The sequence below is a fragment of the Myiozetetes cayanensis genome, unplaced genomic scaffold (assembly GCF_022539395.1).
Source record: "Myiozetetes cayanensis isolate MyiCay16 unplaced genomic scaffold, myiCay2020 scf10, whole genome shotgun sequence".
Lineage (NCBI taxonomy): Eukaryota > Metazoa > Chordata > Aves > Passeriformes > Tyrannidae > Myiozetetes > Myiozetetes cayanensis.
In genome coordinates this window covers 21,299,277-21,317,563 of record NW_026086605.1, presented here as the reverse complement: position 1 = coordinate 21,317,563, position 18,287 = coordinate 21,299,277, and the positions used below count along the sequence as shown (strand labels likewise).

General features: G+C 41.2%; 1 protein-coding gene across 4 annotated transcripts in view; it reads left to right on the top strand.

The window, feature by feature from the left end:
- NDST2 (N-deacetylase and N-sulfotransferase 2) overlaps nt 1-18,287 on the top strand; it is a 132,288-nt gene that overhangs the window by 69,453 nt on the left and 44,548 nt on the right. For all 4 annotated transcript variants that reach the window (XM_050336292.1, XM_050336326.1, XM_050336301.1 and 1 more), the window contains one exon: nt 11,604-11,664. The gene's annotated coding sequence lies outside the window, so the exon portion shown is untranslated. The remainder of the gene's footprint in view (nt 1-11,603; nt 11,665-18,287) is intronic.

Below are 18,287 nucleotides of genomic sequence, written 5' to 3'. Positions count from 1 at the left end.
CCAAAGTAATACTCATCCAAATTCTCCACTTGTCAAATGCTCACCAAGAGCCTTTTTGATCCTCAAATGCTCAGTGTCATCTTGGATGTCGCTCTGGCAGACAGCAAAAGGTAGAGACTAGGTTTTTCATTAGGAATTTGGTGTCTTACCATGTCTTTAAGTGTTATGTTTTTCATCTGGTTTATGATGTTTTTAGAAAGATATAAAGTTACAGCTCAAGGCAGAGTGAATTCAGTTTCAGCCAACAAGTAAGCACAGGTGGAGGTCATTTATATCAAAATCCTCAGGGAGTCACAGCTCCTGGGAACTTGAGCAGTACTGTTCGATGCTTTTCTGTAGTTACTGTTTTTCCTGGTAAGTGTCAAATTCCTTTCTTTTTTCCTTTCATTTACTGTTTGGGAGGATTGGGAAAGTGTGCTATCAAAGAGTTTTGGTTTCTTTATTTTTGCATGACAATATCTACAGAAACATAATTATTTTTACTGCTGGCTAAATAATATTTCTTATTATTTTTCTTGTCCACCATTGCCTGCATTTGACCTCTTCTTTTTGTTTCAGTCAAAAATGCTTTTTAACTCTTTCACCTTTTGTAAGGTAGACAATTTTGGAGTTACTAAACTGGAGCTATTCCCTACAACAATCAGTGTCTTGAGGTGTTAGGAGGTATGAGGAAAGGTCTTACTTTCACGACTTTCAACTTGAAGTTGAAAAGGCGGTGGCAAAGATTAAAGGAAAACTTTTCTACTCTCTGTTAGTGTTTTTCCCTATCTGCAGTGTGGAAGAGCTGTTCAGTACTGTTGGGATTAAATGCAGAGAAGAACTGACAGTAAAATTTTTTCTTCCTCTGTAAAGAAATGATTTTTTCAAAAGATTCAGAGTCAATTTGGAGAGGTAAAATGACCTTCCACATTATGGTGACCTGTCTCTACCCATCATATCCCTGGCCTTCTCTGAGGAGCTCCAACAGAGCCAGCCACAGTGGTCCCGAGTGTCGAGAAATAACCTTTGTGCAGCCCTTCCCACAGCTGGGAAACAGATAGTGTTCATTTATTCATCTGTTCACAACTTTCTGTGTGAGCAAATGGGAGATACTTGCTCTTTCTTCCTGAAACTTTCTCTGTAGAGTTGCTCTGCTCTCAGGATACAATGACCATATTAATAAATTCATCAATCACAATAATTGATTAAATTGATGGGGAAGAAGGAGCCAGCAGATGAAACAAACAGATTATTTTAAGATATATGAGATACCCAATTAGTCACTGACTCAGCATTTAAATGGAAGTGTTACTCAAGAGATTTACTGGCAACCAGCATAATAAATTACAATATATGGCTTTTCATCTATGAGAAAGGCTCGTGTACTGTTACAGAGACCTGTAAATAAAGCATTAACAAAGTGTTGCATGTAAGGAATATTAGTTATATATTACTTTTTTAAAAATTATGTATATATTTGTGTATTTGTGCATTTTGTTTAGTAACGGACTAACATATGGACCATATATATGGAGAGATTAGCTTGGATTTTAAGCCTTGTACAGGTACTTCAGCCAGGACCTCGTGAATGTGTTTTCAGGCATATAGGACACTGATACTTGAGTAGGAAGGGAGTTGCTTTGTGTCGCTGAGGTTTCAGGGGCAATCCCCTCGAGTACAGAGATAATGGAGGGGAAGCTTTCTGTCAGGGAGCATATGTTTTTGTGGTGATTACACTGTGTATAGATTAGGACTTCTGGGAGGGAGGGAATGGGAAGATGTGCTTGGAACACAGGACCATCTGCCAGTACCTTGGCATAGTCATTTCACTAATGAGAAGCTTATTAGCTTGAGTCCAGCAGAGATAAGAAAGGCAGCGAAAGGGACAGAAAACTGTCATCCAGCTGCATTGAAAAACGTGAGAGATGGCTCTGATAACTTCTAAAATCTGATTTTGTTAGAACTATTTGTGCTCTTCTAGGTAAGAAAGTACCAGTCTTCTTACTGCTGAAAAAATTTTTTCCTAAATTTTGTGATGCAATGTGGGACATTCTGTGGTAAGGAAAACGTAATAAATTGAGAGTGAGCTGGAATGGGCAAGAGAGTGCTAGGAAAAAAAGAAGGAACCGTGATTTTTAGTGACAAGTTTGGGGTTTTTTTATCAAATGACTGCCTTTTTCCTTTGGTAAACCCTTGAAGGTGACCTGTATTGAATGTTGGCTATTTAATGTTTGTGGTGACATACGATAACTTCTGGGAGATATAACCCTGAGAGCACCACAGTCCCAGCCCTGGCTATGCCAGGAACCTCAGAGAGTGCACAGTCTGGCCTGTGTTCCATGTGAGGCAGACAGAATAGTGCTCCAGAGGCAAAAAGGCAGTGATTAGGAGCCTGTGAATTCTGTTCCTCTGACCCTCACATTCCTGATTCTGCTGTTATCATGGTAAGTGTTCAAGCTTGTGCTCTCTTCCTCAGTTTTGCTGTCCTGTAGATCAGAAAAATTATACTTAGCCTGTTTTAGGGAGAGCTCTGCTGTTGTTCTGTTGACAGAAGAGTTAAATGCTATTGTATTTAAACAGCCCTGTTTTTCTTTTGACAGTTGAGTCAGACTTGAGTCTGGATGAGGGTAAGATGGCAGAGCCTTTGCCTGGAGAAAATGGTGGTTAGAAGTGCAAAGTGGTTTGAGTGTTAGTATTTGGGAAATTATTTCCCTTTTGTTTGGTATTATACGATTCAGGTTAGACTGGTAGTTAGCTGAAGGGAAAGAATGAGAAAAAACTGTTTCCCATGAAAAGCCCTGTAATCTACAGGTGCCTGCATCGATGGGAGCATGGATGTGTTCAGGACACAGTATAAGAGTTACGCAGTTCACCAGCCAAATTGTCTGTTTAATAAGGCTAGACAAGAACAATTTCTGTTTGCACTGCTAGAATGGAAAAGGCAGTTTCCCCTGATGTTTTTGCTGATTTATGAGGTAAGTCAGATGGGGCATTGTCTCTCACTTTGTCTATTGTAAATCTGTTGAAACAAAAGGAACACGCATTTTCAAAAAAAGGAGTAGAAAAATATAGCTTAGGAGTGTCAAAACCCCTAAGCAGAGTGAGGCTTAACTGAAAGGGGTTTGGTTAGTCATCCACTTTGCAAATTCTCTTTTTGTATTGAGGATGGGAGAAGATTAGTGAGATGAAAATCTGTGTTATTATAGAGATAAGAATGGGTTATGGCTGGGTCCCAAAGGAGAAAGAAGTTTTTAATATTATTAAAAAACCCCCACCCTTTGCTGTGATTCATGTGTAATGCTTAGACAGTTCCATGCCAAAAAAATTACTATTATACTGTACGGCATGGTGTTCATATCTGTAAATGTATGTACAAATACTGTCAAAACATAAATTTAGGTCCCAACCCTGTGTGTGTTGAATTCAGTGGAAATACTTCTGATGGTTGTGACAAAGGTTTGATCAGATTCTCACACTGACATGTGAACAGGGTCTAAAACTCAAACCAGATCTTCTGCTTTTGAATATTTTTCCTACCTGCCTTAAAATGGAGTAGAATAGATTCAAAGGCCTAAAGAAACTTGTCCTGCACACCACACCCTGCTGTGTTTTATCTACTGAACCACTGAATGATAGTATCCTAAAGTGGTAATATTCACTTGCCATGTCACATACTTTTTTCGTAGAATCACAGAACCACAGAACCATAGAATATGCTGAGTTGGAAGGGACCAACCCATCAGGAGCACTGAGTCCAACTCCTGGCCCTGCACAGGACATCCCAAGAATCCCACCGTGTGCCTGAGAGTGTTTTCCAAACTGACACTTCATGTATTTTCTCTCTCAAGTGGTGGAAGAATGTTGTTGGCCCCACAAGGGCTTGGTAGGTCAAGGTTTTGGCTCAGTCTACAAGTCTAAAAGGCTTTGCACTTAGTGAAGCCGTAAAGAAACCTTCAGCTGGCTGGATGCCACTCTTAAAAACACAAGTGTGGCCTTATTCTGAAATGATGCTCAGGCAAAGTTCTGTATGCTCAATGTCTTGGGATGAGAGAGGAGTGGGAGGGGACCCTTTGCTGATGTTCCAGTGAAGCTTGGAAAGTGAGGTGTTTGCTTGAAAACACAGGGAATTAAATCACTGATTGACTCAGAATCACTGTGAAAGTGTAGAATAAGACAGAGAAAGAGAAAGAAGGATGGCAGCAGAGAGCTTTTAACTTGAGGTATGAAAGGAAATTAAGAAGGGAAGAAATTTTTCATTTCATTGCAAGCCCAAAAACTCCCTTAGCTGTTCATGTGAACTATGAAATTGCAGAGCTGTGTACAGTGTTTCCCTTCCAGCAGCAGAGTACAGAGCTGAGTGCTGCCTGCATTGGGAGTGTTACATACAGCTTTGCTTTAGTGCCTTTCTGGGTCAGTGCCTCTCAAACAATGCTGCACAGAGCTGCTTTAGTCGCGCTTCCATGAGCCGGTCTGTAGGTACTGACACTTCTCCCTGGTTGTAACCCAGTGTCCTAGAGAATCTGCAGGCTTTTTTGATTACTAATCTCAAGGCAGTTATGGTGTGCCTTGAACTCAGGTTGGTTGATCATGTGTACCTTTTTCAGATGCCATTCTTCCTGACGATTCAACTACAGTCAGATTGTTGACTTTAAAAGACCAAGTGAAAGGATGTGGCCAAGTCCTTGCACCTGTAGCATTGGAAGAATTCATACTGCTCTCCTCAACATTGTTCTGGCACTGCTCTCTCAACAGCCGTAATCTATATCATTGTCTCATGGCAAATAAGGAGAAAGAAAATTACTAGTTTATGCGAAGATTTTTTTATGTGTCATAATGAGCAATAGTTACATGTCTGTTTCTGAGCATTGGCTAAACTGAATTTGGGGCTGAACATTAAGCATACATGTAAAAAGTAATTGGGTAGGAAGTTTTGATTCCTTCTTTCCCTTCACTCTCCTGAAAAACATGAATTTTTTTTCCTGTTTTCTCTGTTACATGTATGCCAATTAAGCAAGTGCAGATATAGTCAATCTGCTAACAAGTCTTGTTCTGTCACAGGTTGACTTCAAGGTGTTTTATCTATTCTTTTAGATTGTGCTGAATGAAGCCCTATATCTGTAATTTTTACTTGGTTTATTGGGTTGAGTGTCTCTTCTCATTATGCATCTTTTCTGTACAACCAGCTGTGCTATGGCCACTTATTAGGCATCTTGGAAGTTACCACTATGAACCTCAAAGTCATACAAAGGAAGATCTTTAAACAGCAGAGTTAAACTGAATTATGGGCAAAACTCTATTTTTCTTATTGCAGTATGTCTTAACCATCATAGCAAACGTGTTTTACACCTTTTATTTGGGTATAGATTTTTTACTTTATTGGTTCCCCCTTTATAAAAAATGAACAATGTTAATTTTATTTTTAATTAGTTTCTTCATGGGGGTGAATCATAGCTTAGAATTGCAGATTCATATAATTACATTTGTGAGGTTAAGTGAAGAGCTATTTATACTGTGTTTTTCCCAACATCATCTTAGATATTGGAGGAATCTCCTTTGCAATGCAGAGTGCACTGCACTTTATGTTAAAAGTAGGCATAAGGCAACTGAAGAGGCAACACTGTCCAACGTGAAGTCAGCAGGCTTCTGACTTAATTTTCTTTATTTAATGGAGGAATAAAATGAGAGAAACAAATTACCCTATTCCTCTTGAAATTCTCTGTGATAGCTGTTGGCTTCACTGGGGGCCATCATTTAGGCACAAAGCCTTTACATAACCTTTTGCTGACATTAGTTCATTCCTGTGGGATTTGGGCACATAGGTGTTTTCAGGATGTCTGTCTAGAAACCTAACACATGATGGCCTGTCATTAATCTGGTTATTTGTTTGCTTTTTTTTTTTTTTAATGCTGTTTTCTTAAGGTAACAATGGCTTTGTGATTGGTGCAGAGAGATACTGCTTTGACTGTGTGGGCTATGCTTTATTAGGACCAGGGAAGGACTAGTACCAAACTAGGTGTCTATAGTTCTTTTGGGAACTCTTAGTTTGGAATGCTTTGGGGAGGATTAGCCTAAACAAGCTGTTAGCAGAATGTTTTAAATTATCTGAATGGGGTGAAAGGTTTAAATACAGTGCTCTACTACTTTAACCCAGTAATTCAGAGAATGCTCAATGCTATCAACTTAATTATAGCATTGCTGTCAGGAGGCAGGGGCTCTGTGGCAGGATGGAAACTGACAGCCTTTCAAGATATATCTGTCTAATGAATAAATCATAATTGTTCCTTCTTCAAGACCCTTCTTTGCTCATTGAGGAACAGTCAGAAACAAAGGGTGGGGGTGGGGAGGAAGAGAGACTTGTAGCTTAATCCGTTGAGGAGGCTGTTTCCTTCCTACCCACGAGGTGAGAGCAAAAAGGAAAAGAGAACTAGGAGAGATCTTTTCCTAATGTTTTAGTTGTATTCATTCCCCCTTTCTTTACAAATTTCTTCTCATAAAGATGGCATGATGTTGGCTGCTAGGCTGCAGCATTGGGAAGCTGATAGCTTTTTCCCCATTGACCTTGCTTGTAGTGGGCTTGCCTTTTTGCTCACTGGGAGACATACAGCTAGCTATGATAGCAGGACAGAAAAGGACAGATGCAAAGACTGACAGCATTAGTCTTTTAACACTTCTCTGCTTGCATTGACCTTCCTGAAAATCAGACTACAGGAGCAATCAGGGTGACTGGCATCCCAGAGCAGCACTGCTGCAAGCAAGCACAGTCATACTGATGGGAGACAAGGCCTGGGCCACCTGCCCTCTGTGCCATCAATAGGCTTATGGACAGGAATCCTTTCCTTTGTGTGCCAGCAAGGTGATGCCACATAAGGACATGCAAGATCTGAAGTAGGGCATTGGATGAATGATGAACTGTGCTAAGCCATTTGCTTTACATTACTGTACCGTAGAACTACCTGCCTGTCTGTCTGTCTATCTAATCTATCATAGAACCATAGAATATCCTGAGTTGGAAGGGACCCACAAGGATCATTGAAGTCCAACTTCTGGCCCTGCACAGGACAGCCCCAAGAATCACACCATGTGCCTGAGAACATTGTCCAAATGCTTCTTGAACTCTGACAGACTTGGTGCTGTGACCTTGATGCTTCTCCTTTATCAGATGGCTTTGCCTTTTTCTTCTGTTGTGAAAAATTTGCCAGTGACTTATGTTGAAGACAACCCATCATACAAGAGAGAAGGGAGGAATTTAAGAGATCAATTCTAGAACTTTGAAAATTAGACCTCTTTCTCTTATCAGAAAAACAAGTTCACTAAAGAATTTCGCTGTGTCTCAGAAACCATTTCCCTTCTCAGACCAGTTCTACCGGATGCACGAGAATGAGCTATAAAGGATAGAATCTATCACAGAATCACAGGATGGTTTGTGTTGGAAGGGACCTCAAAGTTCCAGCCTCACTGCCATGGGCAGGGACACATTTCACTAGAGCAGGTTGCTCAAAACCTCGTCCAACCTGGCCTTGAACACTTCCCAGCTTCTCTGGGCAACCTGTTCCAGTGCCTCACCGCCCTCACAGTAAAGAATGTCTTCCTAACATCTAATCTAAACCTACTCTCAGCTTGAAGCCATTCCACCTTTTCCTGTTACTACATGCCCTTGTAAATAGTCTCCATGTTTCTTATAGAGAGCTTTCAGGTACTAGAAGGCTGCAATTAGGTCACCTCAAAGTCTTCTCTTGTCCAGGCTGAACAATCCCAATTCTCTCAGTGCTTCCTCACAGAAGTGCTCCATTCCTCTAATGATATTGGTGTCTCTCCTCTGTACTCGCTCTAACAACTTGATATCCTTCCTATGCTGGGGACCCCAGATCTGGATGCAGCACTGCGGGTGGAGTCTCAAATAAATGTTAAGGTTTGATAGGTTTTGATTGCCAAACTCCTCAATTAACTATTGCAGGTATATACTTGCTGCCTAATTTCTATTTCCTTCACTTCCTTGAAGTTTTCTATATGGTGCTTCTTTCTTGAGCATTTGCAGTTTCTGACAGTAAAATTTTCTGGTAATTGTCCCTTGGTTTCACACTTTCACAGATAGCTTTGCTTTTCCTCTTCCCCTTCTCTACATACATTTTTCCTTTTTTTCCAGTTCGATTGCTGTAGTCTATCCATCCTTCCTTTCCATACCTACTAAAAAGCCAACCATGTTGTTGCTTGTCTTTGTGCAGCTTTGAACTGTAAAGCTGTACAGTTCTTATAAAGTATTTGTAATCCAGGAGAAAATGCAAACCTCAGGTGGCTGTCGGTTTTATTCTCTTTTCTGTTCTTTTACGGAAATTAACTAAAAATCTCCAACATTTGGTAAGCAGGGCTTTCTAGTCTCTATTTCCTTTTCTCTGTTTCTGTATTTCTCTATTTCTTTCTATTCTCATGTTCCTGTAAGTCTTTTCATATTTCGGCCATATTGAGCTACCTTCTCCCCATGTATACTTTATTGTTTATGACTTATACTTTAAGCACATTTATCACGATGCTTCTGATTTGGACTTTTAAAATTATTGTTGTTATTTTTAAACTGAGTTCAGTCATGTTTCTTCAGTGTAATTGCTACAGAGACATACAGAGCTGTTGTCTGTCTAGTGTGACTTGGATTGTTTGCCCAGACTGAGGATAAGATCTTCATGGGAAAATAGTTCTGCTTGGTTGGGCTCCCGTGTGAATACTGTTCTTCTGACTAAGTGGACCCTGTTGTATTAAGGTTTTTATGCTTAAAAAAACTAAGCACCCTTCTTATTTTCCTGAAAGCTGTTTTATCTCGTAATGGTGAAGGGGACCACACACATGCTCTCATACGTGTCCTGGGATTTCCAGACAGCATCTGTTACACTGAAGTTTGACCTTTATTCTGGAGTAAAAAGTAAAGTGAAACTTCCAATGTGACTGGTGTTTGAAGAAATAAAACTGTCAGGAATACAAATGTCACTGCTTATTGAGTCTCCATGCACCCTGACTAACAGGAGTTCCTGCAGGAGCCTGCATGGCTGGTGCACAAACTTCTGAGCTTTCCCACTCTGCTGTTGTGGTTGGTAAATTTGAAAGTAAATACAAACATGGGAAAAGATACGATGCTTCTAGAGTTAATGACATCTTTCCAAAATCACTTAATTCTGTGCTAGGCAGAGTTTCATTTCCATTAGTAAATGCTTTGATGCCTAGAGATGAAATGCAGTGTTGCCTTCTCTGTTAAGCATTTGGGAGGTGGTATTAAGCAGCTGTTGATAATGGTGGTAATGTACACTTTGTGCTGAGGGCTTTCCAAACATGCAAATCTGTTTGCTTCTCATGGAGAACACAGGCAGAAGAGTATGTATGGAGGAGGGAAATCAGAAATTGTTAAGCAAGTTTTTTGCCACCTCACTTGGCTTTCTGTGGAAATAACACAATTGTCACCCCTTTAGTGTTGCATTAAACCACTCCTTCAATTTAAAGTTCTTTAAAATAAATCTTGCGGTGAAATCAGATTTTGCCAATTCTAGTCATATTCTACTGATGGAAAAATCTTTCAGCTTGATAATGTTGCTCTGTTTTCTGTGTTTCATCACTGGCAACTTCTAAATTATTGCATTCCATTTAAATTCCTTGTTACCCTGTTCAGCTGATGTTAAATTCTGTCTCCCTTCTTACCTGGCCATGTTGCATTTCTACTTGTATTGGTTATGACAGGCCTTAGTGGAAAACTGCAGTACTGCAAAGAGCAGTTACTTTACCTCATTGTTATAACCATTTCTGAGTTTCTGTAAGTAGGAGGAAGTTTCATTTTTAAAAACTGAAGAGAAAATTATTTGTAACTCGTTTTTGTCTTCGAGTGTCTCCCCTGCATTCACTATCTGCTAATCTTTTTGGTTTTTTTAAAGTCTTCTGTATTCTGGAAAGGAAAACCAATCACAGATCAGATTAATACTTTGTCTTGTTCCAGGTCACCACTTTGGTAATACTTTATATCAGAGAGTGCAAGGCAGTGCAATGTATTTTGCAGTGAAACACAAGGAACCCTATGGAAACACAACCCTATGGGAAACTTATATTGAATGCTATTAGTTCGATGTTGGTGTTTCTGTTTGTGTGTGTCTTACCAACTACCATGGGAGTGTAGTGGATATGTGAGATTTATCCACTGCCATCATATAAATTCTTTTAATAATTAGCTTCCTAATTTGATTGTTTTTCTTAATGAGTTTCATTGGATTGTCACAGTTCTCTGTAAGACATTTCTTTAGCTGTCTGTTCTTTTTACAGTGACATCAAACATTCACCTCTTTTGTAGTTTAGTTGTTTTGCTGTTGCATCTGGCTGTTCTAATGGTTACCCTGGTGTTTTGTGATCTGTGGAGGCCAGGCATGCACGTCTTCGTATTCTGCCTTCTCAAACCATTTAGTGAAGAAACTTAAGAATTATGGATCAAAAGAAAAGAGGAGAAGTGTGTCCTGAGGAGTAATAGGTGTTTTTTTTTTCTAAACTAATCTTTATCTAACCAGGAAAAAACAAATGAGAAACTTTTGCTCTTGTAAGTTTGTGAGGAGGGCAGGGAACTGGGTGTGCTTGGGTATATGTACAGGCGGAGCAAGCATGGTTCTTATTTGTTTACTAATTGGCTGTACAGATATTCAAGATTATTGGAAACTCAAAGGTCAGAGTTTTTGCTGATTCAGGGTCTGTGTAAGTTGGAAAGCTACAGGAGAGAGAGTTGCGTATCTGGGACACAGCTGATGTGAAGGAGCTGCCTTTAGAGGCTGTCCAACAGGTACAGTAAAATTAGGTTTTTACCCTCGACACTGTTCTCGTCTGTGCCTTTCCTTAGGGTTTCAGTGACTGTGGGATGCTCTCCCTGGCAAGCTGCTCAGTGTGTGTGTACACACACAAAATTCCTGAGCTTCAGTTAGCTTCTCACAGTACCTCCATCTGTGTGATCGCTAGCCAGGTGGAGGGGTGGAGGAGGGTGTAACTCCATCCTTCGGTGGTTTGTTTTTGTTTCGCAGTATGTGTAATGGTCCTGACTCTTGTAAAGGCTTTGGCAATAAACTACACAGACTTTGTCACACAATTGAAGTTTTAGGGAACTGATCTAACTGCGACCAAGACAAAAGAAGGTAACATCTTATAGCTTGCTTTGTTGGCTGTTTCAAAGACAATGATACTAATGAATAGGTGTGAGAAATCCCATTAGGATTGTGCTGGTGTTTCCAGTTCTCTCAGCTCATACTGCATTTTCTTGTTCTGTGAACTTTCTTTTTTCTTTGTGGTTCTTAATGCAGGTTCCTTGTTTGTTGGTTGGGGTTTTTTTCCCCTGCACTTGTCATTTCTCATCTTGCCCCACTGTTTCTCAGTCTTGCACAGTTGAGCTTACTGCAGTGCAACCCGACGTCATCTCTAGTCAGTGCCAACAAGGCTATTGTCATGGCCTCAATCTGTCCTCATGCCATGTTTAGTGTAATGTAATCATTACCTTGGTTGTGGAGAGCGAACCTGCTCCTGTTAAGTAAATGTTTACCAACACTGCCGAAGGCTAACATTAGGGAAGAGAGAGAGAGAAACATTGTTTAAAGTCTTGTCTCTTTTTTATTTTAAAACAGAACCTTGCTCCTGAGTGAAGCAGCTGATGACTGTTTTTCCTTCACCAGACTGTGATCAGAGGTAAGTGCAGAATCTTTTGCATTTTTATGGGCTGACATATCCAGCTTTGGTAAGAGGAAGAGCTTAAGTCCTTTTGAGTGGTCTCGTGTCAAAATAAGAGGCAAGGAATTAGGCAGGAGGAGGAGGCTAGACTTTTATGCTGCAGTGTGAAGTTGCACTCCTCCTTCCTCTCTTTAGAAGGGTTTGCGGAGGAAGCAGTTTCGAGTGTCTTGTCTTAGTTGCACAGCTGTCAGCATGAAGTGGCAGATGAGATAATTTGGATCAGAAAGGAATTTCTGATGCAGTTCTGGAATGTGATAGGACCGAGTGGTTGCCTAGTGCTAAATACTGCTTTATTTAAAGGGAGTTGTTACTTCCATACCTTGTGGGCAAATTTCGGGGAAACGTTGTTCAGTATCCATTAACTCTGCCTTTAAAAAGGAATGGGAAGGATGTGGGCTAAAAAGCTTTTAAAGTTTCAGATTTTGCATTTCACAGAATCTCTGACCCGTGCATAACAGCTGTAAGATCCCTTTGGGAATGACTATATTTATGTTGCTCCCAGCATACTGGAACTGCATTCATGACTTATACCCATAGGAAATATCATAAATGTAATTAAAAATTAAAAATAGAAATATTGGATTGGTCTAAACGTTCTGCTGAAGAAAGGGAGTCCTGGGGTTTTTTTTGCCCTCAGTTCTGTCTGGATGAATAGTGAAGAAAGGTAATTCTTTGAGTTTTAGTGCATATGTTTGAATACTGCACTCTAATGCAGCAAAAAAAGCTGTGTTCTGTCAAGATGCAGAGATTCAGGCTCCTGTGACATTTGTGATTTTGAAGTGCCACTATGCTTGCAAAAATGCCAATCCTATCTTAGGAGTGAAAGTTCCCACAGTCAGTGCAGTAGAAGAGGGATGATGGGGTCCAGTGAAAGGTTCCTAGGTTCTTTGCTTGGAAGTAACAGAGATGATTTGGTTTTGTGCGTGTGCTGAACAAATCTGGTTGAAATACTTTCTCATGTCTTAGGAGTGTTCACAGGTATATGGATTTCATAGAATCATAGAATTAACTGGGTTGGAAGAGACCTTCGAGATCATCAAGTCCAACCCTTGGTCCAACCCCACTGTAATTACTAGATCTTGGCACTCAGTGCCACATCCAGCCTCGTCTTAAAAACCTCCAGGGACGGTGAATCCACCACCTCTCTGGGCAGGCCATTCCAATGCCTGATCACTCTCTCTGTAAAGAACTTCTTTACAATATCCAACCTAAACCTCCCCTGGCAGAGCTTAAGCCCGTGCCCTCTTGTCCTACTGCTGATTGCCTGGGAGAAGAGACCGACTCCCACCTGGCTACAACCTCCTTTCAGGGAGTTGTAGAGAGTGATGAGGTCACCCTTGAGCCTCCTCTTCTCCAGACTAAACAACCCCAGCTCCCTCAACCTCTCTTTATAGGACTTGTGCTCAAGTCCCTTCACCAGCCTGGTTGCTCTTCTCTGGACCCGCTCCAGCACCTCAATGTCCTTCCTGAACTGAGGGGCCCAGAGCTGAACACAACACTCAAGGTGTGGCCTTACCAATGCAGAGTCCAGGGGAAGGATCACTTCCCTGCTCCTGCTGGCCACACTGTTCTTGATGCAGGCCAGGATGCCATTGGCCTTCTTGGCCACCTGGGCACACTGCTGGCTCATGTTCAGCTTCCTGTCAATCAGCACCCCCAGGTCCCTTTCCTCCTGGCTGCTCTCCAGCCACTCTGTCCCCAGCCTGTAGCGCTGCAGGGGTTGTTGTGGCCAAAGTGCAGGACCCGGCACTTGGCCTTGTTGAACTTCATCCCATTGGAATTGGCCCAACTCTCCAGTCTATCCAGATCCCTCTGCAGAGCCCTCCTGCCTTCTGGTAGGTTGACACTCCCTCCCAGCTTGGTGTCATCTGCAAATTTGCTGATGATGGACTCAATTCCCTCATCTAAATCATCGATAAAGATGTTAAACAGGACTGGGCCCAGCACTGATCCCTGGGGGACACCACTGGTGACCGGCCACCAGCTGGATGCAGCCCCGTTCACCAGCACTCTTTGGGCCTGGCCCTCCAGCCAGTTCTTAACCCAGCACAGAGTGCCCCTGTCCAAGCCATGGGCTGCCAGCTTTTCCAGTATATTATGGGAGACAGTGTCAAAGGCTTTGCTGAAGTCCAGATAGACACATCCACAGCCTTCCCCTCATCTACCAGGTGGGTCACCTGATCATAAAAGGAGATCAGGTTGGTCAAACAGGACCTGCCCCTCCTAAACCCGTGCTGGCTGGGTCTGATCCCTTGTCCATCCTGTAGGTGCTGTGTGATTGCACTCAGGATGATCTGCTCCATAACCTTACCAGGCACTGAGGTCAGGCTGACAGGCCTGTAGTTTCTTGGGTCCTCCTTGCAGCCCTTTTTGTAGATCGGAGTGACATTTACCAACTTCCAGTCATCTGGGATTGCTTTGTATTAGCAGGCCGTTTTGGCTTCAGCTGTGCAGAAAATCAGAGGGCAGAAAAGGGAGGATGGAACGGCTCGTGACTTGTGCAAGTACACTGGGTTTGTAAAAGGGAGACTGCGGGAGCTCGTACTTAATGTTGAGTTCCAGCGTACAGAAGCTGAGGTGGTGAGGAAAGGTGGACATGATGAAATGAGGACTTTGGGCCCTACACATGCTACAACTCTGAACTCCTCTGTTTGTCAACCAGAAGTTGAACTCTAACCCTATTTTTACTGCAAAGGCTTTGATACTGTTTCCCAAATGAAAGATTTCTCCTGGGGCTGATCTATACGCAGCTCCCACTTGCTTTTGGCAACCCCTTCCCAGCCCCACTCACACTGCAGCTTCATGCTTTCTCTCAGCCCTAACCCTGAGTTTTCTGGAGACACATAGACAGAAGTCCTTAGGCATTGGATGGATACAAGGATTTTGGAGGGTAGGAAAAAAGATGTGTAGTTGGTGTGCCCCCATAGCTCATTCCAGTGTGATCCAAATAATAAATCTTGTCTTCTGTAAACTTTTTATCAGTTTTGCAGGTGAGATTTGCAGAGACTAGTAAAGGAGCAAAAATACCTTGAAATGCTTGATACAGGGTTTTCGTGCTTGTGAAGAGTAAAGTAGTGGTAGAAGAATCTAGGGCTACTTCTGCAAACTCCAGTATAAGCAGAATAAACAAAAATTTGTGATGGAGTAGAATGAGCGTAATAACCACATTAGCATTCTCTTCAGCTTGAATAGTAGTGTAATTCCAGAGACATTTGGTGTAATTGTTACATGTGAAGTTGATAAATATTTATAATAAGTAAAAGGGTGAAAATATTAATGGAATGCTTCATATATTCTGTTAGTGTCAATATGTATGCAACATCACGGCTAGAAAAGCAAAGGGAAAACAATGTTTGATTTCAGGTACAGGCTCAGTAAATTGCTACTGCACCTTTAATTTCATTGAAATCATAGGAAATGGGGAAAGACAACAAAACCTTGAAATGATGGCAGATGGAAAGGGGACCATGCAGTTAGAATATATGGCCAGGTAGTCCATGCAGAACTCATTTCTTTAGATGAAAATAGAGTTATTAGAAACTTTGCTATTGTTACTAATTTAAAAGTGGAATTTCAGGCTTTCCTTGATTAGTTCATCCTTAGCAATACTTATTCATTTCTTAGAAATGTTTTAATGTTTCCTGCCTATGCTAACAATGTCCCACAGCTAAGTTACAGAAGAAGTAAGAGAGTGAGCCATAAAATGCCTGTAGCTTACTTCTCAAGAAACCTTCATTTTCCTGAAAGCCATTATTTTCCTGTGAGATATCTCAACTCTATTCAGTTGTAGCAGAAGTAGAGGGACAAATAAGTCCTTTCCTCTTTCATTATATTTTATCTTTTCCTGCTTCCTAACTGTGTCTGTTTTGTCAGTTAGTTCCAATAAGGATTTGTTCACTGGGTATTTCTTTGCAATCACCAGTTCTTCATCTCCCTGTCTGGAGCAGGCTACAGGAACCAATTCCTCTGAAACTTGTAGAATTGACCTAATCATTTCAGTGAGGTCCTGTCATTGAAACATCTCCAGAAGTATGTTATTGTGTCTTCATGGCATTATGCCACATTTATGCAACAGAGATGAATTCTACTGCTTGGACAGGATTTGGTCTTAAACATTTTAATTACTTTATTGGATTGAAGTTCAGGAGAACTGGCCCATTAGTGGTGGATTTTTGCCAGTTACTATTTACGTCATTTTTAAGGATTGGCTGTTGCTGAATATGGGCCCACTGAGTATTAAAAGATGAGTACAAAAATGAAATAGCTGTCTGAAATTGTAGGCACTACTAAGTGTAAAGATGATGTAAGTATAGCAATCTGCATAGCAACACCTAGTAACCTTGTTATCCTTTCCTCCGTGTAAGCTTACTTTGTCCCCAAGTGGGCTTTGGAGATCTTCTGTGGGATGAGAAATGTGAGCACAACTGAACAGAGACAAAAAATTAATTACAAAGCAGAAGGGCATGACTTGGGGTGCTTTGGCAGGGGCATCTTCCTCTCTTCTGAATATATCATCTGTTTGTCAATTCAGTGGTTGAACTCTGACCCTTTTCTGACCCTTCTCACCTTGCATTTTAAATGAGTACAATATTATGGTTGGGGAGTGGTGTGTTCAAAACATCAAGAGCTTTCCCCCTACCTTAATGTGGAAGATGAACAGTAACATATTATCATTAGGTTTTCTCCTATAAATTCAAACATGTTCTTCCTTTCTTTCACCTTCTTCCACAAAGTGATTAATATGCTTATATATTACAAAACTCTATTAGTCTCTCAGATTGTATTTACTGTATCTGGCATCAAATCTGTTGATCCAAGGTCCTCACCAAACTGCCAGGATTTGTCTGAAGGCCATGCTTAAAGTCTTCAGAAATCAACTTAGATTGTGATTATGGACAACTTGGAGGGCTTCCCAGAAAAGACCTGTACAGTTGACAGTTAGAAGAGATGAATATTGTTTCCATTGATTTTTAAATCTGTTCCTGCAACCTCCTTGTCAGGGCACAGCAAGGCCTGGGAGCTGAGGCAAGTCAGGAGGCAAGGGGTGACCCCAGAGCAGCAGTGCCATCGCTGATGGGGCAGAGTTCCCCAGGGTGCGAGCGTGGCAGGCAGAGCTGGATGCTGGTAACGGGGACTTTTGACAGTCACAAGCAAGATGGAGCAACGAGAGTCCACCCAGGAGACAGGACCAAAGACAGAACTGGGTACAAGCTGTAGCATATATATGAGGGGTCTTTCCAGAAGGCAGGCTGCCTTACAGCTTAATCAATCCTGGAAGTGAGGCCAGAGGCTACAGACAGGTATATCTGCAGCAAAGTTCAAGCAAAGAGCAGGGGACCAGGCCCAGGCTGAAATCAGGATGCAGTGGGGGTGCATAGAGGTCCCACTTGAGACTGGTCTGTGCCTTCAAGGGCTGATGGTGCCCTCAGGGTCCTGACACTCTAGTTCCTTAATGGGACAGATCAAAGGTTGCTTGCTTCCTGTCCTGTCATCTCACACAAGTTTTAATGATGTAACTGGTACCAATAACAAAGCACCTTTGTTTTATTGGAGAGGAAGAAAAGGGTTTTCCCTCACATGCTTATTCTGACCTCAGAAATAGTTGTCTCCCTCACATAGGCATGTGTTTTGTCCGGAGTCATCATGAAGATCCAAGTAAACACATCGTAGTATAGCTCAATAAATAAGAGATATCAGAGAGGATTATCAGTGTCTTGGTGCATGAAGTCAGAATTTCAGTATAGTTCTGTTGTCAGATTTGCTTGGACAGTGGGATTTTGCTCTTTTTTTATTTAATGTTTCAAGATTGTGTTATTTGCAAACTAAGGCCACTTAGTTGAAATATATTTACCTTGATATCATATACCCTTTTAAGCTACTGATGCAAAGCAGAGCAAGAGGTTTGGGTCTAACCAACATCCTGGAAATAATGCCATTACAAAATAGGACCCTGGTGAGAAGGAAATACTGCAAATATTTTTATAACAATCACCATTTTTCTTAAGATATAGAGACTCTAAAAGGTACCTCTCTTTCTCTAAATAGTTGCTTCTGATTTTCAGATGAATTTTCCAGATTATGGATATTAGAAGTAGAAGAAAGATACTGGCTGGTCCAGAAGTACTGCAGCAAGCACATGATTTCAACCAGTGACAGAAGAGAGACTTTTATCTGAATCATAACTAGGCATTTTGAGGTGTTGTTTTTTTTTTTTTTTTTTCATTTTTCTGAATATTACCCAAACCAAAATTACTTTTAAAGTCTATTTTAATTCACAGATCTACAAAATTTGCCTAACAGAGATGTTGACACCTTTACAATGAACTAAAACTTCTGAGGATTGGATTGATTTTGTTGGTAACAGTTTCTTAGACCACTCAGGAGTAGTTTGCTGGTCCTGGTGGAGATCCTCTGCTCTAGTCTTGTATAATTGCACACTTGGGCCTCTGCTGTCACTATGATGATTAAAATACATGGAGTAGTGAATATAACAATCATGCAATGGTGTCAGGAAAGCCTTGTTATGTATCACAAACAGCAAAGGCATTGAAAGACCTATGTGGTTATCCCAATCTCTGTGA